Source organism: Salvelinus fontinalis, chromosome 14 (genome assembly GCF_029448725.1).
Source record: "Salvelinus fontinalis isolate EN_2023a chromosome 14, ASM2944872v1, whole genome shotgun sequence".
Lineage (NCBI taxonomy): Eukaryota > Metazoa > Chordata > Actinopteri > Salmoniformes > Salmonidae > Salvelinus > Salvelinus fontinalis.
In genome coordinates this window covers 40,950,691-40,968,777 of record NC_074678.1, presented here as the reverse complement: position 1 = coordinate 40,968,777, position 18,087 = coordinate 40,950,691, and the positions used below count along the sequence as shown (strand labels likewise).

The following is an 18,087-nucleotide window of genomic DNA, read 5'->3' as shown; positions in this document are numbered from 1 at the left end:
GAAAACTGAAAACTATCTGTTATTGGCAGGGAGGTTTGGAACTTTTCTTAGTAGTCAATTCCAACACTTTCCAACCTCATATTCATTATCTCCAGCACCATACCAGTGTCTACATATGTGAAAATAGAGCTATCTACGAAAACGTATGTAGCGTCTGAATGGTTTGAGCTACAAACTAGCTAACTAGAGTCTCTGAAGGTAAACTGGTACCAGTTTTAAAAAATGAATGGAAGTATGGATGTAGTTTTATACAGTACCCAACAAAAGTTTGGACACACCAACTCATTCAAGGGTTTTTCTTTATTTTGACTATTTTCTACATTGTAGAAAAATAGTGAAGACATTAAAACTAAGAAATAACACATATAGAATCAAATAGTAATCAAGAACGTGTTCAACAAATATTTAAACATTATATTTGAGTAGCCAGCCTTTGCCTTGATGACAGCTTTGCACACTCTTGGCATTCTCTCAACCAGCTTCACCTGGAATGCTTTTCCAACAGTATTGTTCCGACAAATGTAATAATGGCGCCGGAGAAGAAGGCAGACGCTTTACGTGTCCCCGAAACCGATGGTGTTTTTTTGTTTGTTTATTTGCGGGGGTTTTTACTTATCTTTTTTCTTATTTTGTACATAATGTTGCCGCTACCGTCTCTTATGACCGAAAATAACTTCTGGACATCAGGACTGTGATTACTCACCACGGACTGGCAGAATCTTTTTTTTCCTTTAACGAGTCTGACAAGCCCAACGAGAATGATATACTGCTTTCTCTGGAACAGTCCCAAATGAGGAGGCGGAGAAAAAGGGGCCATAGGGCGGGCTGCCTTCTGAGAATTCATAGGCGATCGAATAAACCCCCACTTCCTTCCATTCTGCTAGCAAATGTGCAATCTTTGGAGAATGAAATAGATGACCTACGCACAAAATTAAGATTAGAATCGGGCCGCGGCCCTTGCAGAGCAAGGGGAACCACTACGTCAAGGTCTCAAAGCAAGTGACGTAACCGATTGAAACGCTATTAGCGCGCACCACCGCTAACTAGCTAGCCATTTCACATCCGTTACACTAGCACAGACTGGAAAATGTTCCAGGATTCCTCCGATGGCATTGAAGAGTACACCGCATAACTCTAAACACACCTCGCTGTCTTCAACTAGGATCTCAGTGATCACTGCCTCATTCCCTGCGTCCGTAATGGGTCCGCGGTCAAACGACCACCCCTCATCACTGTCAAACGCTCCCTAAAACACTTCAGCGAGCAGGCCTTTCTAATCGACCTGGCCCAGGTATTCTGGAAGGATATTGAGCTCATTCCGTCAGTAGAGGATGCCTGGTTATTCTTTAAAAGTGCTTCCCTCACCATCTTAAATAAGCATTCCCCATTAAAAAAAAATCGAACTAAGAACAGATATAGCCCCTGGTTCACTCCAGACTTGACTGCCCTTGACCAGCACAAAACCTTGCTGTGGTGTATTGCATTAGCATCAAATAGACCCCGCAATATGCAACTTTTCAGGGAAGTTAGGAACCAATATACACAAGCAGTTAGGAAAGCAAAGGCTAGCTTTTTCAAACAGAAATTTGCATCCTGTAGCACAAACTCCAAAAAGTTCTGAGACACTGTAAAGTTCATGGAGAATAAGAGCACCTCCTCCCAGCTGCCCACTGCACTGAGGCTAGGAAACACTGTCACCACAGATAAATCTACGATAATCGAGAATTTCAATAAGCATTTTTCTACGGCTGGCCATGCTATCCACCTGGCTACCCCTACCCCGATCAACAATTCTGCACCCCCCACAGCAACTTGCCCAAGCCTACCCCATTTCTCCTTCACCCAAATACAGATAGCTGATGTTCTGAAAGAGCTGAAAAATCTGGACCCCTACAAATCAGCTGGGCTAGACAATCTGGACCCTCTCTTTCTAAAATGATCCGCCGCAATTGTTGCAACCCCTATTACTAGCCTGTTCAACCTCTCTTTCGTATTGTCTGAGATCCCTAAAGATTGGAAAGCTGCCGCGGTCATACTCATCTTCAAAGGGGGCGACACTCTAGACCCAAACTGTTGTAGACGTATATCCATCCTACCCTTTCTAAAGTCTTCGAAAGCCAAGTTAATACACAGGTCACCGACCATTTCAAACCCCACCATACCTTCTCCGCTATGCAATCTGGTTTCCGAGCTGGTCATGGGTGCACCTCAGCCATGCTCAAGGTCCTAAACGATATCATAACCGCCATCGTTAAAAGACAGTACCATGCAGCCGTCTTCATCAACCTGGCCAAGGCTTTCGACTCTGTCAATCACCGCATTCTTATCGGCAGACTCAACAGCCTCGGTTTCTCAGATGACTGCCTCGGCTGGTTCACCAACTACTTCTCAGACAGAGTTCAGTGTGTCAAATCGGAGGGCCTGTTGTCCGGACCTCTGGCAGTCTCTATGGGGGTGCCACAGGGTTCAATTCTTGGGCCAACTCTTTTCTTTGTATACATCAGTGATGTCGCTCTTGCTGCTGGTGATTCTCTGATCCACCTCTACGCAGACGACACCATTCTGTATACTGCTGGCCCTTATTTGGGCACTGTGTTAACAAACCTCCAAACAAGTTCCAATGCCATACAACACTCTTTCCGAGGCCTCCAACTGCTCTTAAATGCAAGTAAAACGAAATGCATGCTCTTCAACCGATCGCTGCCCGCACCCGCCCGTCTAGCATCACTACTCTGGACGGTTCTCACTTAGAATATGTGGACAACTACAAATATCTAGGTGTCTGGTTAGACTGTAAACTCTCCTTCCAGACTCACATTAAGCACCTCCAATCCAAAATTAAATCTAGAATCAGATTCCTATTTCTCAACAAAGCATTCCTCTCATGCTGCCAAACATACCCTCGTAAAACTGACTATCCTACCGATCCTTGGCTTCGGTGATATCATTTACAAAATAGCCTCCAACACTCTACACAGCAAATTGGATGCAGTCTACCACAGTGCCATCCGTTTTGTCACGAAAGCCCCATATACTACCCATCACTGCGACCTGTATGCTCTCATTGGCTGGCCCTCGCTTCATATTCGTCGCCAAATCCACTGGCTCCAGGTCATCTATAAGTCTTTGCTAGGTAAAGCCCCGCCTTATCTCAGCTCACTGGTCACCATAGCAGCACCCACCTGTAGCACGCGCTCCAGCAGGTTATTTCACTGGTCATCCCCAAAGCCAACTCCTCTTTTGTCCTCCGTTCCTTCCAGTTCTCTACTGCCAATGATTGAAACGAATTGCAAAAATCACTGAAGCTGGAGTCTTATATCTCCCTCACTAACTTTAAGCACCAGCTGTCAAAGCAGCTTATCGATTATTGCACCTGTACACAGCCCATCTGTAAATAGCCCACCCAACTACCTCATCCCCATATTGTTATTTATTTTTTTGCTTCTTTATACCCCAGTATCTCTACTTGCACATTCATCTTCTGCACATCTATCACTCCAGTGTTTAATTGCTAAACTGTAATTATTTCACCACTATGGCCTATTTATTGCCTAACCTCCCTAATCTTACTACATTTGCACACACTGTACATAGATTTTTCTATTGTGTTATTGATTGAACGTTTGTTTATCCCATATGTAACTTGGTGTTGTTGTTTTTGTGCTGCACTGCTTTGCTTTATCTTGGCCAGGTCGCAGTTGTAAATGAGAACTTGTTCTCAACTGGCCTATCTGGTTAAATAAAGGTGAAAAAATATATATATACATTTTTTTTAAAGTCATTGGCTTCATCAATAAGTGCATCGATGACGTCGTCCCCACAGTGAACGTATGTACATGCCACAACCAGAAGCCATGGATTACAGGCAACATCTCCACTGAGCTGAAGGCTAGAGCTGACGCTTTCAAGGAGCGGGACTCTAACCCGGAAGCTTATAAGAAATTCCGCTATGCCCTTCGATGAACCATCAAACAGGCAAAGCATCAATACAGGACTAAGATCGAATCGTACTACACCGGCTCTGACGCTTGTCGGATGTGGCATGGCTTGCAAACCATTACAGACTACAAAGGGATGCACAGCCGAGAGCTGCCCAGTGACACGAGCCTACCAGACGAGCTAAACTACATGTATGCTCGCTTCGAGGCAAATGGCACTGAGACATGTATTAGAGCACCAGCTGTTCCGGAAGACTGTGTGATAACGCTCTCCGCAGCTGATGTGAGTAAGACCTTTAAACAGGTCAACATTCACAAGGCCGCAGGGCCAGATGGATTACCAGGATGTGTACTGTGAGAGTGCGCTGACCAACGGACAAGTGTCTTCTCTGACATTTTCAACCTCTCCCTGTCCGAGTCTGTAATACCAACATGTTTTAAGCAGACCACCATAGTGCCTGTGCCCAAGAACACTAAGGTAACCTGCCTAAATGACTATCGACCTGTAGCACTCACATCTGTAGCCATGAAATGCTTTGAAAGGCTGGTCATGGCTCACATCAACATCATTATCCCAGAAACCCTAGACCCACTTCAATTTGCATACCGCCCCCAAAAAATCCACAGATGATGCCATCTCTATTGCACTCCACACTGCCCTTTCTCACCTGGACCAAAGGGACACCCATGTGAGAATGCTATTCATTGACTACAGCTCAGCGTTCAACACCATAGTGCACTCAAAGCTCATCACTAAGCTAAGTACCCTGGGACTAAACACCTCCCTTTGCAACTGGATCCTGGACTTCCTGACGGGCCGCCCACAGGTGGTAAGGGTAGGAGACAACACATTCGCCACACTGATCCTCAACACAGGGACCCCTCAGGGGTGCATGCTCAGTCCCCTCCTGTACTCCCTGTTCCCTCATGACTGCACGGCCAGGCACAACTCCAACACCATCATTCATTTTGCCGATGATACAACAGTGGTAGGCCTGATCACCGACAACGACGAGACAGCCTATAGGGAGGAGGTCAGAGACCTGGCCGTGTGGTGCCAGGACAACAACCTCTCTCTCAACGTGATCAAGACAAAGGAGATGATTGTAGACTACAGGAAAAAGAGGACCGAGCACGTCCCCATTCTCATTGACGGGGCTGCAGTGGAGCAGGTTGAGAGCTTCAAGTTACCTTGGCGTCCACATCACCAACAAGCTAACATGGTCCAAGCACACCAAGACCGTCGGGAAGAGGGCACAACAAAACCTATTGCCCCTCAGGAGACTGAAAAGATTTGGCATGGGTCCTCAGATCCTCAAAAGGTTCTACAGCTGCACCATCGAGATTATCCGGACTGGTTGTATCACAAGCCTGGTATATCAACTGCTCGGCCTTCAACCGCAAGGCACTACAGAGGGTAGTGCGATTGGCCAAGCTCCCTGTCATCCAGGGCCTCTATACCAGGCGGTGTCAGAGGAAGGCCCTAAAAATTGTCAAAGACTCCAGCCACCCTAGTCATAGACTGTTCTCTCTGCTACTACAAGGCAAGCGGTACCGGAGTGCCAAGTCTAGGTCCAAGAGGCTTCTTAACAGCTTCTACCCCCAAGCCATAAGACCACTGAACTGAAATGGCTACCCAATCTATTTGCATTGCCCCCCTTCCCCTCTTTTACACCGCTGCTACTCTCTTTTGTTATCATCAATGCAGTCACTTAAATAACTCTACCCACATGTACATATTACCTCAAATAACCGGATATAGTCTCGCTATTGCTATTTTACTGCTGCTCTTGAATTACTTGTTACTTGTATTTATTATTCTTATCCGTTTTTTATTTGTATTTTTTTATGTATATATGTATAATATATATTTTTTAACTGCATTGTTGGTTAGGGGCTCGTAAGTAAGCATTTCACTGTAAGGTCTACAACTGTTGATTTCAGCGCATGTGCCTTATAAAATTAGATTTGATTGAAAGTAAGAAACTGTTATTTTCAAAACCTGCAACGAGTTTCTAGCCAGAGGGAGGGTATTTTCTTACTCCCCACATTACCGCGAATCTAAAAGGGTGTGTATGAAGATGATTTTCGAATTGCTCAATTTAACCAGCAGCAGGCGTTGTAAGCACTGTTGTTGATGATCTTTGATTTTAGGGCCTTTTCAAAACAGCCGAGAATAGGCAATGTAGGCAATAGACTGTAGTGTTTGCATTGGCTAAATTGTGTTAACAATATTTCTTGTGGTGTTTTCTGTACCCATTTATTTTTATTTTATTTTTTAATTGTCAAAGTTACTACGGCAGATAAAGTGTGCTGTTTGTTATCCACGAACCTCAAGTCACAATCAGAGTAGCCTACAGTGTGACGACAGCAGCGGAACTATCTGCTTTCAATTCAAAATGGCAGCGTCTATCAGGAAGTGAAGAAACAACTGAAAATAATAAGTTGGACCAAATTCCTTGTTTCGGTTCATTTAACTCAGGAATTCGATTGAAAACATACGTGCGATCTGAGCTGGAATTTAGAATAAGTAACACATTCGTGGTAAGTTTAATTTAAGCGTTTCATAAAGATAAAACACGGTGCGAGCGACACATCGGCAGCTAATGTTAGCTAGCTAGCTACTGTTAGCTATCAATTCCAAACTCCAGCGGCTCGAGCGTTCTTGTCAAGCAGCTTGATTTTAGTTAGCTTGGATGTCAGGCTAGTTTGTCATCGCACTTTGATAGAACAAATTTGTTTAGCTAAGTAACATTGGTGCATGTATAAGTTACATTTTTTCATAGTTAATGCTGCTGAAGTGTTGTCAAATATCCATATTTTTGTTTGTCCAGGTTGAGGTTCGCAAAGTTATACATTTGTTTTGCTATCGTTATCTCTTACCCAGCTAATATTGCTAACGCTTTGTGGTACTATCTCAGCTAACACCTTGGCCTGGCTAGTGGTAGCTAACAAGATATCTCTGTATTTGCACTGCTTAGTTAGCTAACCTAGAGAGTGGAGTAGGGGGAATAGCTGGAGGCGTTATGTGTCACTAGCTTGCCTGGATTGTAGATCACGGACAGCTGTGAGGAGGCATCGACCCCCTAAGAGTTAGTCTTGCTTATCTGAGTATATGTAAAACTAGTGGAACTTTATAGCCCTAGCCGTAGAAATGTTAGCTATTGAGTCTGCCTGCCATTGATACCACTTCTTTTTATTTATATATATATATATATATATCAAATTGTAATTGTCGGCTTGTGTAGACTTTCGCGTGAAATGCTCGCTTGCTTATGAGACCTTCGCAACAATGCAGAGTTTAAAAATAGTAACACGAGGAATAAAATAAAATACATAACAATGGAACTAGTTAACAGTTATGTACAGGGAGTGCCAGTACCAGATCAGTGTGCAGAGGTACGAGGTATTTGAGGTAAATATTGTATCTTCTTGTAGGAAGGATAAAGTGACTAGGCATCAGGATAGATAGTAATAAGAGTAAAATAAAAAACAGTATCAGCAGCAAATTGTGTGTGATGTGTTTGTTGGCCGTTGGCCTGTGTGATGTTTGTTGTCGGTATGTGTGTGGAAGTGTCAAGTGCGTGTTAATTCTATTTAACCTTTATTTAACTAGGCAAGTCAGTTAAGAACTAATTTTGACCTAACCCTATCCCGGACTACGCCAATTGTGCGCCGCCCTATGGGACTCCCAATCACGTCCGGTTGTGATACAGCCTGGAAGCGAACCAGGATCTGAAGTGAAGCCTCTAGCACCGAGATGCTGTGCCACTCGGGAGCCCCCCCCCCCCCCCCCCCCCCCAAAAAAAATATATGGTCTAGTGCAGGGGTCTCCAACAGGTAGATTGCCAATCAATTCTGAAAGTACATACATTTTATCATGTGTTCCATCGCATACTGTCATAAACATAAAGCTCCCAGCTACTATCCAATCAAAGCTACATTGACATTATCCCACTCCTGGTTAGCCACTATTGGCTTAAAAAGCCAAATGTAACACAGTCTGCCAGTTAATTTCCAGCAATATTGCCTATGTCTGTTTGGTGCGCACATTTATTTCACTCCCGAGTGTAGCCAGTTAGCGATGCCAATGATAACGGTCTTGTGGTTAGACAGAAAGACTTTACCCCAAAACCTTCTCAATTAAATGTTAAGTGTAAGGTAGGCTTAAATGACAAAGATAATCATGATTATTTGTATCAATTGGGTGGCCATTGTTTTCCAAATTCTGCCATGATGTGCTGCAGCAGTAGGCCCAACAGCAGAAACATTGCTAGACTGAGACATTCATCTGTTGCTTAATGAGCGAATTAGAAAGATAATTACTCCCCAAAAATCACCCAAAATTGGTCTTCTGATGTGATTTAAGCATTACCATGTGCCAAGAAGGTCCATTTTCATTGTTTCTCTAGTGAGAGTAGGCTTGTCAAGATACCAACATTTTACAAATAAGATACCACGTACTATCGCGATACCACAGTGGGGAAAAAGATGTGGCCTACCATCCTGTTCGCCCAGTCCCCCAGATGCTTGTTCACATTTTCTAAATGTTCTACAAAAACCTGTCACTGAAATTCACACTTCTACTCAATACAACATATTGAATTTAACTTCACACTTTTCCGTGTATAATAGAATAGTGCATAGAATGGCTGATTTGCTAATATTTGCTAAGTCCTACCTGTGATTTGGCTGGAGGAATGGGAGGAAGGAATATACACCAGCGGAGGCTGCTGAAGGGAGGACGGCTCATAATAATGTCTAGAGCCGTGCAAATGGATTGGCCTCAAACGCATAGAAACCATGTTTGATACCATTCCACTCCACCTATTGCGCTCCAGCCATTACCACGAGCCCGTCCTCCCCAGTTAATGTGCTACCAACCTCGTGATATACGTTACCCATTGCTCCACAAAAGTCTCAGAGCAAGTGACGTAACCAATTGAAACGCTATTAGCGCACACCCCGCAAACTAGCTAGCCATTTCACATCGGTTACACCAGCCTAATCTCGGGAGTTGATAGGCTTGAAGTCATAAACAGCTCAATGCTTAAAGCATTGCGAAGAGCTGCTGGAAAAATGCACGAAAGTGCTGTTTGAATGAATCCGTACGATCCTGCTGCTGCCTACCATCGCTCAGTCAGAATGCTCTATCAAATATCAAATCATAGACTTAATTATAACATAACACACAGAAATACAAGCCTTTGGTCATTAATATGGTCGAATCCGGAAACTATAACATAGAAAACAAAATGTTTATTCTTTCAGTGAAATACGGAACCGTTCCGTATTTTATCTAACGGTTTGCATCCATAAGTCTAAATATTCCTGTTACATTGCACAACCTTCAATGTTACGTCATAATTACGTAAAATTCTGGCAAATTAGTTTGCAACGAGCCAGGCGGCCCAAACTGTTGCATATACCCTGACTCTGCATGCAATGAACGCAAGAGAAGTGACACAATTTCACCTGGTTAATATTGCCTGCTAACCTGGATAACCTGGATAAGAGCGTCTGCTAAATGACTTAAATGTAATGTAAATGTAATTTTAGCTAAATATGCAGGTTTAAAAATATATAATTCTGTGTATTGATTTTAAGAAAGGCATTGATGTTTATGGTTAGGTACAGTCGTGCAACGATTGTGCTTTTTTTTTCGCAAATGCGCTTTTGTTAAATCATCCCCCGTTTGGCAAAGTTGGCTGTCTTTGTTAGGAAGAAATAGTCTTCACACAGTTCGCAACGAGCCAGGCGGCCCAAACTGCTGCATATACCCTGACTCTGTTGCAAGAGAAGTGACACAATTTCCCTAGTTAAAAGAAATTCATGTTAGCAGGCAATATTAACTAAATATGCAGGTTTAAAAATATATACTTGTGTATTGATTTTAAGAAATGCATTGATGGTTATGGTTAGGTACACGTTGGAGCAACGACAGTCCTTTTTCGCGAATGCGCACTGCATCGATTATATGCAACGCAGGACACGCTAGGTAAACTAGTAATATCATCAACCATGTGTAGTTAACTAGTGATTATGATTGATTCTTTTATAAGGTAAGTTTAATGCTAGCTAGCAACTTACCTTGGCTTCCTACTGCATTTGCGTAACAGGCAGGCTCCTCGGAGTGCAATCAATGTAAGGCAGGTGGTTAGAGCGTTGGACTAGTTAACCGTAAGGTTGCAAGATAGAATCCCTGAGCTGACAAGGTAAAAATCTGTCGTTCAGCCCCTGAACAATCCCGTTAACGGCTGAAATCCCGTTAACGGGATTGATTTGACAACAGCCAGTGAAATGCAGGGTAACAAATTCAAACAGAAATCTCATAATTAAAATTCCTCAAACATACAAGTATTATACACCATTTAAAGATAAACTTGTTGTTAATTCCACCACAGTGTCCGATTTCAAAAAGGCTTTACGACAAATCATACCATGCGATTATGTTAGGTCAGCCCCTAGTCACAGAAAAACACAGCCATTTTTCCAGCCAAAGAGGAGTCGCAAAAATGGAGATCAAATTAATCATTAACCTTTGATGGTCTTCATCAGATGGCACTCATAGGACTTCATGTTAAACAATACATGCATGTTTTGTTCGATAAAGTTCATATTTATATCCAAAAATCTCAGTTTACATTGGCTCGTTATGTTAATAAATGCATTGTCTCAAACAAACATCCGGTGAAAGTGCAGAGAGCCACATCAAATTACAGAAATAGTCATCATAAATGTTGATGAAAATACAAGTGTTATGCATGGAATTAAAAGATGTACTTCTCCTTAATGCAACCGCTGTGTCAGATTTCGAAAAAGCACACCATGCAATCATCTGAGTACAGCGCTCAGGCAACAAAACAAGCCATACAGATACCCGCCATGTTGTGGAGTCAACAGAAGTCAGAAATAGCATTATAAATATTCACTTACCTTTGATCTTCATTGGAATGCACTCCCAGGAATCCCAGTTCCACAAATGTTTGTTTTGTTCGATAAAGTCCATTTATGTCCAAATACCTCCTTTTTGTTCGCGCGTTTAGTTCACACATCCAAATTCACGAGGCGCAGGCACTTAGTCCAGATGAAAAGTCAAAAAGTTCCATTACAGTTCGTAGAAACATGTCAAACGATGTACAGAATCAATCTTTAGGATGTTTTTATCATAAATCTTCAATAATATTACAACCGGACAATTCCTTTGTCTTTAGAAATGAAAATTACCGCAGCTCGCTCACGGACGTGCGCATGACTTCTGCCTGACCTCTTAGTCAAACAGCTCTTATTCGCTCCCCCTTCACAGTAGAAGCCTGAAACAAGGTTCTAAAGACTGTTGACATCTAGTGGAAGCGTTAGGAAGTGCAATCAAACCAAATATTGGATAAGCAAAGAGTTGAAAGCCTACAAACCTCAGATTTCCCACTTCCTGGTTGAATTTTTTCTCAGTTTTTTGCCTGCCATAAGAGTTCTGTTAAACTCACAGACATCATTCAAACAGTTTAGAAACTTCAGACTGTTTTCTATCCATATCTACTAATAATATGCATATCTTAGCTTCCGGGCCTGAGTAGCAGGCAGTTTACTCTGGGCACGCTTCACAACACATAACCCTAATGTTATAAGCAGCCAGCTAGCTTCAACTGGCCAGTGATGCTCGACTGGACCGGGTTATGTGTTGTGAAGCTAGCCACAATAAGGATCAGGCACAATAGTGTCATTTGCCTTTAAAATAAAAGTGTAATTGACAGTGATGCAAATTAATACAAATAGTAGAATTATGCCGTACTTTTATTTTGAAGGCTAACCGCGAAGTCCACTTGTGGCTAATCCTTTAAAAAAAAAATGGACACTCAAAGACCTTAACGGCGTTCCATAGAAATCCTGGTTGAGATTGAAACGACTGAACAAATGAACAACGAAACGGCACAGCAAGTAAGTGAAAGAAATAGGTTTTGATTGTTTTACTGGTATTGGGGACATACGTAAATGCCAACAAAACAACTTGTTGATGTGTGTGTGTAACCTTTAATTAACCAGGCAAGTCAGTTAATTAAGAACAAAGTCTTATTTACAGTGACGGCGCTGGGCCAATTGTGCGCCGCCCTATGGGACTCCCAATCACGGCCGGATGTGATACAGCCTGGATTCGAACCAGGGACTGTTACGCCTCTTGCACTGAGATGCAGTGCCTTAGACCGCTGCGTCTGTGTGTGTGTTAACTATTTAACTGTCTAGAATGTTTAAAAGGCAGCTGACATTTTAAATATCTGTTATTGTGTTTTTTGGCAAGGAAGATATTGGTATCGGACAAAAATGTAATATTGGTGCATCACTATTATTAACCATTATTTTGCCGGGAATATTGACAAATGCATCTGTTGTACCCAAGAACCAGGGGAAGGGCTTGCAGGGTAGAGGAGAAAGCTTTCAAATAGACAGTTATTACAAAAATGAGTAGCTCGTGACATGTTTCATTTAAAAAAAAATAGAGCTCATGCAAGCAAATGTTGGAGACCCCTGGTCTAGTGAGTGTGTGTGGGGTCAGTGCAAGATAGTTTGCATACCATTAATTGATTATTTAGCCATCTGGCTATTTAGCAGTCTGACGGCTTGGGGGTAGAAGCTGTCTCTGATTCTGTTGGCCCGAGAGCCGTTTTCCAAACGGTAGCAGAATGAGCAGTTTGTGGCTGGAGTATTTGGCAATTTTTCAGGCCTTCCGCTGACCCCACCTGATATAGAGAGGTCATGGATGGCAGTGAGCTCGGCCCCAGTAATGTTCTGGGCTGTCTGCACCACCATCTGTTGTGCTTTGCAGTCAAGGGCGGTGCATTTGCCATACTAACAGTGGTGCAAAGTACTTAAGTAAAAATACTTTAAAGTACTACTTTTACGAAACTACATTCCCAAATAAAATTATTTACTTTTTACTCCATACATTTTCCCTGACATCCAAAAGTACTTGTTACACTCAGCAGATAGACAAAAAGCTGTGTTAATAACAATTAAACTGTTTTGCCTTGCTAGCTGAATTCAGAGCTTGTGAGATAATACCTAAATCCAATTTGGCTAAACTTGAAGTATAAATATTAGCTGGCTACTCACTTGCACGTGTGCTTGTGATTGAGAGATCTGTAATGCCTCCTACATTATTAGTGAATGTGTTTCATGCATGGTTCTGGTTACATTCGTAACAAAAAGTGCATTTTTATAGACAGAGCTGAAAGCCAGATCAGTGATTATTGCAACAACAAAAAAGCAGGTACAAAACAATTTTGATTAAAATAATTACATTATTAGTGAGTCTTATTGTTGTGGAAGGCATATATTCAGCCTAGGTATAATTTCACAAGCTCTGAATTCATATGTATTGCTGACTGTTTTAAATGTTGTGTATTTGACCTTTAAACCTCTCTGGGATAGGTGGGGCATTAGCGTCCCACCTGGCCAAAATCCAGTGACAATGCAGAGCACCAAATTCAAATAAATTACTATAAAAATAAACTTTCATGAAATCACACATGCAAGACACCAAATTAACGCCATACTTGTTGTAAATCCAGCCAACGTTTCAGATTTCAAAAAGGCTTTTCGGCCAAAGCAAACGATGCTGTTATCTGAGGATAGCACCCCAGTAAACAAACACAGACAATCCTATTTCAATCCTCCAGGTGCGACACAAAACGCAGAAATAAAGATATAATTCATGCCTTACCTTTGACGAGCTTCTTCTGTTGGCACTCCAATATGTCCCATAAACATCACAAATGGTCCTTTTGTTCGATTAATTCCGGCGATATATATCCAAAGTGTCCACTTATTTGTTCCGTTTGATCCAGAAAAACACCGGTTCCAACATGACTACAAAAGTTACCTGTAAGCTTTGTCCATCATAATTATTTGGACAAAACATAAATAAATCAAGATATGTATCGTGAACCACCCAGAAGTTTGAAAAAAATGGAGATGAGTTTTAGGCAATATCGCCCAGCCCTAATGTGTGCCATGCTAAGTCTTTATTGATGTGGACTCAAGGAACTTGAAGCTCTCGACCCGCTCCGTGTATAGGGGTGTGCTCTACCCTCTTTATCCTATAGTCCACGATCAGCTCCTTGGTCTTACTGACGTTGAGGGAGAAATTGTTGTCCTGGCACCACACTGCTAAGTCTCTGACCTCCTCCCAGTAGGCTGACACATCGCTGTCGGTGATCAGGCCTACAACCGTTGTGTCGTCAGATGGTGTTGGAGTTGTTTGTGGCCACCCAGTTGTGGGTGAACCGGGAGTACAGGAGAGGACTAAGCATCACCAAGCTAGGGACCCTGGCACTGAACCACTTCCTCTGGAACACGATCCTGGACTTCCTGACGGGCTGGCCCCAGGTGGTGAGGGTAGGTAACAACACCTCCACCACGCTGACCTTCAACACAGGGGCCAGCCCGTCAGGAAGTCCAGGATTGTGTTCCAGAGGGAGTGGTTCAGTTCCAGGGTCCCTAGCTTGGTGATGAGCATGGAGGGGACAATGGTTTTGAATGCTGAGCTGTAGTCTATGAACAGCATTCTCACGAGTTAGTTATTTCCTCTCTTGTCCAGGTGGTAGAGGGCAGTGTGAAGTGCAATTGAAATTGCTGTATGTGAATTGGAGTGGGTCTGGGATGATGGTGTTGATGTGCATCATGACCAGAGTTTCAAAGCACTTCATAATTACAAATGTGAGTACTACAGGGCGGTAGTCACTTTGGCAGGGTACCTTGGAGCTCTTGGGAACAGTGATAATGGTGGCCAGTTTAAAACATGTTGGGATTACAGACTGGGACAAGGAGAGATTGAAAATGTCTGAAGTCACTTGCCAGCTGGTCTGTTCATGCTTTGAGAACGCACCCTAGTATTCCCGCTGGCACGGAGGCCTTGTGATTGGTAACCTGTTTAAATGTTTTGCTTACATTGGCCATGGAGAATGAGATCACACAGTCATCCAGTCAAAAACAGGGTCTTTCACGCAAGCCACGGTGTTATATTCCTCGACACAAGCATAAAAGGCTTTTAGCTCGTTTGGTAGTTCTGGCTGGCAGTTGAGATAGACCCTCTTACCCTTTCTCTGGATTCCTTGGAGGTACAAGTAAGGATAATTGCCCATGAAGAACTCAAATGACCATTCTCTCACAAATCTGTAGCCACTTAACAAATTTTTTCCCCAGCAGAGTACAATTGCCACAGTCACTTTGCTGCCTGCAGGATAGTCAGGGAAAATGCTAAACTTGACACAGGTTGCCATGGCTACTTTTCCAATTAATTCGTTTCCCCTTGTGAGGGATGCTATTTACTGATTGTGAAGTGAATGATATGCTGTGTTGCTGAGTTTCCTGACTATCCAGTGACATGGTCACTGGCCTTGGTGTTGTGAATGTCTAACCACCTCACTCTCATTCCCCACGGGCACTGGATCTTAATGGCAGCAGACAAGCTGTTTAACTATTGGAGTGTAATGCAGGAATAGGCCTACTGAGTGAAAACCGCAAGCTTCTGCCCTCTTTTCTCTCAGTGTACCCCAGTGCTCGATCAATAGACACCGGTTCTCTTCATGATGACGTGTTGACATCATGTCATTGTAAAAAATTCTACTCCATTGTTCCTCTTTTGGCATGTCCTGTGAAACAGCGGTGTTGATGAAATGGATCTTACATGAAGAATAAATGCAAAATGTTGACTTCTTTGTATTGAAGATGCAAACAAACTAACATTTAGGCTAAGTCTTCCGGAGGATGTTTATAAATGTGCTATAACCGAAATCTTAATGTTTGTTGATGTCTTGCTGCTAGGCTGAGTGAGTTGAGCCACAGTCTTGCTCCCGGTCACTGTCCCAGAGTGGGCTCCGAAGGGCACAAGGCTCTGTTGTTGTCGAGCGCAGGCAGGAGTAACAGAAGGGACGGAGAGCAGGGTGAGCACTGCTGTGATTTAATGCACCCAAACAGCCCGACATGGACTTTTTGTACGCCTCCCCCCCTCTCTGCTCCAGCCGGAGCTAGTGATCAATTTCATTTATGACCTCTGGGCTGATTCGAGCAAGAGTGAAAAATGTAGAGTTGAGGAGGGAGGAGTCAGGGTTGTGTAATGGGTTTGACTGTTCCAGCCATTCCTGGAATCTGGCCTTCATTAGGTAATGGTCCATGTATTAAACATGAACTTGATCCGGCAAAGCCATGGCTTTTGGAGCTAAAAGGGGTATACTGTTCCTACTACAGAGTCAAGACACCGAGCCTTTTCTGGTTGGCTACGTCCTATGTGTGTCGGCCACATGAGCCATTCTGAAGATGATTGAAATGCTGGAGAGTGTGCTCAATGCTGTGCCTTGCAGTAGGTTGTGGAAAGCTGAGGAGTATGTCAACATCCTTCTCTGAAAAGCAAACATTGTAATTTCACCATGGGACTGATCCAGGAAGGAAATATGAGGGAAGTATTAACAACCACATTGATGGATGAAGATGAATAACATATGTGTCATTGTCCAAGCTCGCCTAGATTGTGGGCAGTGACATTTTAAGATGTCTAATTTAACACATACCCAACAACAAATAAGGTATTTATGAAGTACCTGGAAATGTATCCATAGCATGAGGAGTATTTGCATTCATAAATAACAAAACATGCCTTGTAGTTTTGCATCTACGCAGAGCATTCCCATGAGTGCCTACAGAAATAGATGATTGCAAATTAGCTGCCATTTCTCATTCTCTCATCAATGATGTGTGTAAAAACTGCAGAGCGAAGGGGCTGTTTTCATTAGTAGTTAATTTATGGAGAAAGATTAGTGTAGTACTGCTGGTGCAGAGGATTGTAATTATTGTGTGGATGGTTTGTCAACTCGCTCAGATCTGCATATGTACTTTAGCATACTTGTCTGCGTGACGACAGACACTGGGGGAATTGTCTTAATCACATACAGATCTGGGACCAGGCTAATGTAATGCTACTGTATGTGACATAAGCGCTCTCTTTTCTGTGACCTGGTGAAAAAGGAGCTTAACTCTTTTACTCCTCTCCCTGGTGATGGATCCCTTGTGGCAGTGGTGGAAAAAGTACTCAATTGTCTTACTTGAGTAAAAGAAAAGATGCCTTAATAGAAAATGACTTGAGTAAAAGTATTTGGTTTTAAATATACTTAAGTATCAAAAGTAAATGGAATTGCTAAAATGTACTTAAGTATCAAAAGTAACAGTATAAATAATTTAATCTTCCTTTATATTAAGCAAATCAGACGGCACACTCCAACACTCAGACATGATTTACAAACAAAGCATTTGTGTTTAGTATTTTGTCAAATATAAATATTGAAGTACAGATACCAAAACTACTTAAGTAGTATTTTAAAGTATTTTTACTTAAGTACTCTACACTACTGCCTTGGGGGCATTTGGAATGAACATTCTCAGGAGATTATCTTGTTTGACTTGGGAAGATTATCTCCAACTCACTTTTAACCCCACCTCGGGTTGAGCTCACCTATGTAGGAGAAAATGTAATACACTACATGACCAAAAGCATGTGGACACTTGCTCGTCGGACATCTCATTCCAAAAATCATGGGCATTAATATGGAGTTGGTCCCCCTTTGCTGCTATAACAGCATCCACACTTCTGAGAGGCGTTCCACTAGTTGTTGGAACATTGCTGCAGGGACTTTCTTCCATTCAGTCACAACAGCATTAGTGAGGTCAGGCCCTGATGTTGGCGGGTTAGGCCTGGCTCGCAGTCGGCGTTCCAATTAATCCCAAAGGTGTTCCATGGGGTTGAGGTCAGGGCTCTGTGCAGGCCAGTCAAGTTCTTCCTCACCGATCTTGACAAACCATTTCTGTATAGACCTCACTTTGTGCACGGGGGCATTGTCCTGCTGAAATAGGAAAGGGCCTTACCCAAACTGTTGCCACATTTGGAAGCACAGAATCGTCTAGAATATCATTGTATGCTGTAGAGTTCATTTTTCCCTTCACTAGAACTAAGGGGCTGAGCCTGAAACATGATAAACAGCCCCAAACAGCTGTTTTTCCTCCACCACACTTTACAGTTGCACTATGTGTTTGGGCAGGTAGCGTTTACCGCCAAACCTACATTCGTCTTTCGGACTGCCAGATGGTGAAGCGCGATTCATAACTC

General features: G+C 42.7%; 1 protein-coding gene across 3 annotated transcripts in view; it reads left to right on the top strand.

Annotated features, from left to right (window-relative positions):
- Positions 1 to 6,298: 6,298 nt before the first annotated feature.
- Positions 6,299 to 18,087, top strand: part of LOC129810856 (protein strawberry notch homolog 2-like) — a 134,510-nt gene continuing 122,721 nt past the window's right edge. For 2 of the 3 annotated variants that reach the window (XM_055861806.1, XM_055861807.1), the window contains exon 1: positions 6,299 to 6,482. The gene's annotated coding sequence lies outside the window, so the exon portion shown is untranslated. The remainder of the gene's footprint in view (positions 6,483 to 18,087) is intronic. The other variant, XM_055861808.1, reaches the window with a different exon arrangement.